We start from the raw sequence: 6000 nt of genomic DNA on the forward strand, positions 1-6000 counted from the left end.
GAAAATAATTTGTCAATCAAATCCAAGGCACGATTTTTCTGCAGTATGTCCACACATGGAGTTATTCTGCAATAGATATTATATAGGCAAGTGTATATTCTCCGTCTCTTCTACTTCCTCTTTCAGATTGTCAGTATTTAAACTTTACTAAAAGGATGAGCAGGGCAGAATTAAGGGAGGAATGTTACATGAAGTGTTAATGACTGCCACCAACTGGTTCATCAATCTGTGGACAACTACAGAGGTAGTTGAGGGCATTAGCTCTGCTAACGAGATGCCACAGAGCAGCATGTTCCTCATGTGCCTCTTCTGGTTTTCTGATTTTCACAAAAGTCAGTATGGCCCTGCTCACTGATGCCTAATAGAGCATTACCTGGACATTTGGAATTGATTGGGTTGGGAGTTTAGAAGTTGACACTATTTCCAAACTGAGAAATGCTATTGAAATGAGCTTGGCCAGTCAAACAGAATCCTTAGTAATAACCTTATTGATCAGACAGACACAAGTAAGTAAAGTGAAAACGGGGGTGGAAAGAAGATTGCAAACACCTGATTGTACTCTATTTCTAATTATATCAACTATGCAAAAACATCTAAAATGCTAAGGAGCCAAGTGTCATTTTGTGAAGAGTAGCTAGGTATACAAAAAAACCCATGAAAACATCTGCTATCTGATCATTTTTATACCAAATAGCTTTTTATACACCACTCACCTATTATCACAAATAAACACATTGTGTTGATGAAACATTAATATTGTTGAGTTTCTGAGCTGATGAATTAAGTCAGACTCATTGCACAGTTTATCTAGCATTCATTGTGCTGAGGAACACTCAGACCTCTGCCTCATTTCCCCATCTTGTTGCTTGCTCTGTTACAACACAAGGATATTTTACATTCGTAGTTACACTAACAAGTATCTAACAATGGATGTTGTAAAAGGGGAGCTTTCTTTGAGATACAAAAAATGAGCAGACAGCCTTAAAGGAAAACTCCAGGAATAAGCTATAATGATTTAGATCAGGGCTAGCCAACTTCTAAGGAGCTGGGGGCTGCACGCTGAGCCGGCTGCACCAGTGCAAGCTGTGGGCAACCCCCTGCTCCACTATATACTCAGGAGTCTTGACCTCACCCTCAGCTTTATGACTGCACACTGTCCCTCTGCACTACACCCTACGCCACAGGGTGTGCCATGCCACAATGCCCCCTGAGGAAAGTGCAGGGAGTGGAAGCCAGTGGAGGAATGGGGAACCCAGAGATGGTTGACCCTCTCTCTTTGTTAATGGGTGGGCAGGAAATGAGGGGGCTGCAGATTAAGCCCTCACAGGCCACATACTGCCAGTTGGACAGCTCTGATTTAGATGACTGAGATTTATTTATCAGATAAAGCATGATGGGATTATATCTTGTCAGAGGTAGGCAACAATTAATCACGTCATTTATTCCCACTGTTCTCTATGTATCTACCAGTGAGACCAATAACACAAAGATACAATACTGCCTTGAAAACTCAGGGATTGATACCTTCCTAATAAAATGAGATTGCAATTCCTGCCAAGTACCTCACAATGCTTTGCCCCTTCATACCAGCATCTCCACTCCATTAACAGGTTAAACTTGATCCAAAACATAATGTGCAGCATGCAGTTTCTTTTCAATCATTGACATAATTGAAAAACATCATTCCCTGTGCTTAGTGAGAGAAACAGAGTGTGAGTAGAATATCCTCAGTGGAAATGAAGACTCATAGATAGCTTCTTGTGAACTCACTGGATGGCTTAATATAATGTGGCTTCCATTCAAATCTCAAGTTATCGCTCAGTTGTGTCCAAGATTGCCACAATTTAGAGTAACTGATAGAGCTAGGGAAATACCAGCATGTCTTCCATGCAGTCTTTAATATTACCATCTTCTACTCTATATGTGCAATATAAGGGTTGAATACACGAGTAAGAACTGCTAGGGAAAAGGTGCAAGTTGCCCATGAGATCATCTGGGATCTAACTAGAAGAGTTCATGAAGGCAGTTTTGCAGGACTTAGCCCACCCTGACAAGGTTTTAAAATAGGTCAGCAGTGTGGCAGAAGGCCACCTCTGTTTCTCCTCAAAAACTCCGCTCTGTGACAGTTTGGTTAGTGTGGGCCCAGCAGAGGATACACACCTTTACCCTATCTCTTTAGGTAACCTGAGCTGAATACATTCCTGAGGGAGGGGGGAAACCTGCTCCCTCTGCCTACGTGACTGGTATCACATACCTGGGTGAGGGGCTTCCCCCCTGGTGGGCTAGAGACTGCCAGTCTGCCTGGCGACTAGTGATGTATTTCAAATTAATTGGCTGACAGCCAACAAGTGCTGGCCTCCATTAGACCCGGTAAATAAGGTCACAAGGGCTATATAAGTTAAGGACTGCCCAGGAGGTGGGGGCAGCAGCCATGAGGGAGACTCAGAGACAGAGAAGAGCTGAACCATCTGAAACCTCTCTCTCTCTCAAAACTCATGATCAAGGAACTGCCTGCCTCCAGAGGGAATCTCCACCTGCCTCTGGATGATACTTGTGAGTAAGCTACCCGAGATCTAGCTAGATAAATTTAGCTTGCAGTAACTCAGATGAGTGATCAAAGGCTACCCAGCCATGGGAGTTTGCTCTATGGGATTTCTCTGATTTTGCTCTACCCTATTCTAACCCTACCCTCTGTAACCAATAAAGTTTTCCTTTGTACCTAGTGTGGGAGACTTATTGGGAGTGGGTCTAGATTATGCCTTGGGGTCCCCTTGGTTTGGCTGGCTAAGGGAGACCACTACTTGTGCTTCTGACTGAGGAAAGCATCCCAACTTCTTGAAGTGAGTCAAGTACCCTTGAGGGCTACTAGGCCTGTGTTTCCCAGGGTGTGCGGAGCCAGAATCAGCCCAGAGCTCTGGGTGGTGGCAGTGGAACCCCCAGGCTAGCGGGTGTGCTCCAGGAAGGGGGTCGGCCAGACGTGAGGCACCCCCAGGGAGGCACTCAGAGCCTGGAAGGTGGTTGGGTGCAGTGAGGTGGGTGGCTCAACGCAGGAGCGCCACAAGCAGCATCTTGTGATCAACAGTAATGAAAGCAGACAGACAATACATGGAACAACATGACTTGGCTGTAACAGGTCTTGACAGAGTCCTTATCAGGGAAAGCCAGATGACACAAGAGTGGATTGGCTACCAACTTTACTGAAAGGCTGATGCTTTTAGTCCTACTTTCATCCTCAATTTGTCAAGGTGAAAAAGTTCCTGTTTGATTACTACAAAAGGGAACATTAATGGCATCCATTATGTCCTGTGATAACTCCCACGTGTAATTATGCATACAACCTGATTCAAAAGCTTTCTGGCATGCATCAGTGGGTTTTTGGATCAGGTCACAGTAAAATAATTTTATATAATATATGAGTTGCCCTTTAACCACACCAAAGATGAAGTAAAAGTCACTTTTTACTGCTACTGAAAAATGTGATGTTTGTGTTCAAATATGAGTGTTATAGACATACATCATATTTCACACTTTCACTATTGTTCCATGGTGCAGAGATGTGATGGGGGCATCATTATCTGGCCTACATATGCAACACACTGATTAGATGCTTGGATCAAAATGAACTAGAATTTTTCCTTTCAACTTTGGTTTGGTTGGCAAAATTGACTTTTCCACATTCCACTGTGCTATATAAATTTTTTTTGGTTTCTGTAAGTAGTTAAGAACCTATGTCCTTGTCAAAGGTTCAACATTTTGGGAATAAATTCTACTGATGAAGAATACACCCTCCTTTCAGTAACACTCTCCTTTAATGCTGAAGGGCTTAGTTTGAACACCTCTGCTAATCCCAACTGTGGCAGTAAGGCACTTTTTATAAGGAATGCTGTCTTATCTTGAAGCAAAGTTCCCCTTAACAAGCAACCTGCCACATTCTATGCTAGCTTCAGCTTCTCAAGGCTGCATAGGGGTCATACTATGCACAGTACATTACAGAAATTTAATCTTATAGTGATAAACACAGAACTATAACAACATGTTCTAGTCCTGAACAGGAGATGGAAAGAAGTACGCTTGACTGCCATTTCTAACCATGCCTCCAGTAACAGCCCTAGTATGCCAAGCATTGCATACCCACACTAGAGAGAGCTGAATTCTCTCAACCAAAGGTGCTAATACACTTCTCACCAGTTCTCCCTGGGGACTATTGGTATCAGCCTTGATGCCAGTTAGAGGATGAGTTTCTGGGAAGGAAACTATGTTTTTCCCAGTGCTAAACCTCATATGAAGGGCAAAGATATTTTGATCAAGAGCGCCTGCAGGAAAATTCTTTGGTACAAAGAAGATAACAGCTTTGGCCCCTGTAAAAAATCTTGCAATGTTTTTGTGAAATGGCATCCCCAACTCACCGAGTCACCAATCTCTTCCCATTAAAATTCCAATCTCATTCAAAAGCATCTAAATGCCTTAGCATTACTCTCATCCCCCACAAAACTTCTACCACCAGCAACTGTTGCACCTTATCTGGAAGACAAAGGTATTCTAATAAAGCATACCTGAAGGCTTTGGCCTATGATCAGAATTGTGCAACATTTGCCCTGGAGTAGAGACATTCCTGATTTTGGCCATGTAGCTCAATGGTGCTTAATCTTTTGGCCCCATTGGGCTGAACTGATTGGGCTGAACTGGGCTCTGCCTGCCAGGATCAGGCCTTGTACCACCTCTCTCGGGCCCTGCATCACTCCACTTGGCCCCATGCCACCCTGATCAGCGTTGCACTGCCTCATGCCACCCTGTACCAACCCCATGCAACCCCACACTGCCCCGGTTGGCCCTGGGCAGCCCCACACTACCCTGTGCAGCCCCACATGCTCAATCCAGCATGCACAGCCATGCTATCCAGTCTACAAAGCTCCCCCTGGGTCTGAACATTTGACAGTACAGGAACACCAGTTAGCTGCCATTGCTCCCCCACCAACAAATTTCTGGACCCATGAGGGGCTGCAAGCTGGATAACATGGCGCAGCAAGACAGATCTGGCCCAAAGGCTGGGGGTAGAGCACCCCTGATATAGTTAAATCACAATTCCATGACTTCCTTCTCCTCCTACTCTGATTTCCTGTTGCATCAGGTGCCAAATTTTTGGTTTAGATTTACTACGTGATTATATCATCTCACATTATGTCAAAAATTTTACATTTGAAACCCTGTAGCATTTAGGGATATTGTCCTGAATAATCGTCCCATTTTCATCAAATCCTCAGTAGGATAGAGGTAATGAAGAGAGAAATCTAAGATGGACATATGTGTGGAACAGTCATTATACTGCTCAAAGGTCTCTATTTCAGAACCAAGAGATGTTACAGAAGTTTGGAGTTTCTAAACCAGTCATTTTAGGTGTATGAAAAACGAAAACAATGTTAGGAACAGGTTTAGGAAGTGAGCAGGGGCGGATCCAGGGGATTACACTGGTGCACTTGCACCCCCCTTTGATTCCTGCTCTGTTCCACCCAAAGTATAAAACCAACTGCCTGACAGTAGCAGCAGCATTTCTAGTCAAACACTGCTGAGGGACTCAACTGAGTTCATGGCTCACTGCAATCTACCTGATCCCATCTAAACTCTTCATTCCACAAGTGTTAATGACCCTCTCTGTGTTTATGGTCTTAATGTTCCACCAATCAACCAACCTTTTCTGCAATTCTGCTGTCTGCTAGCTGCTCCTGGTAATGAAGCTCCTATTTCACAGCCCTACAGATTGTTTTTAACTCATTCTAATGCAGTTGTATTTGTTTCTGTTTCGATACAGCTCTAGGTCCCTAGCATATTAGTAAAGCTCCTAGTTTATTTTTAACTGGAGAAAAATGTGTGCTGTTTCATATGTGATAATGCACCTCACCATCTGTACTCCCACTTTTCAAAATTCTAGATTTACCCATGGAACTGAAAGCACCTCCTTCCTACACACTCAGATCTTCAAAATAACGGATCTCCTAAATAATC

The sequence above is a fragment of the Alligator mississippiensis genome, chromosome 5 (assembly GCF_030867095.1).
Source record: "Alligator mississippiensis isolate rAllMis1 chromosome 5, rAllMis1, whole genome shotgun sequence".
NCBI lineage: Eukaryota > Metazoa > Chordata > Crocodylia > Alligatoridae > Alligator > Alligator mississippiensis.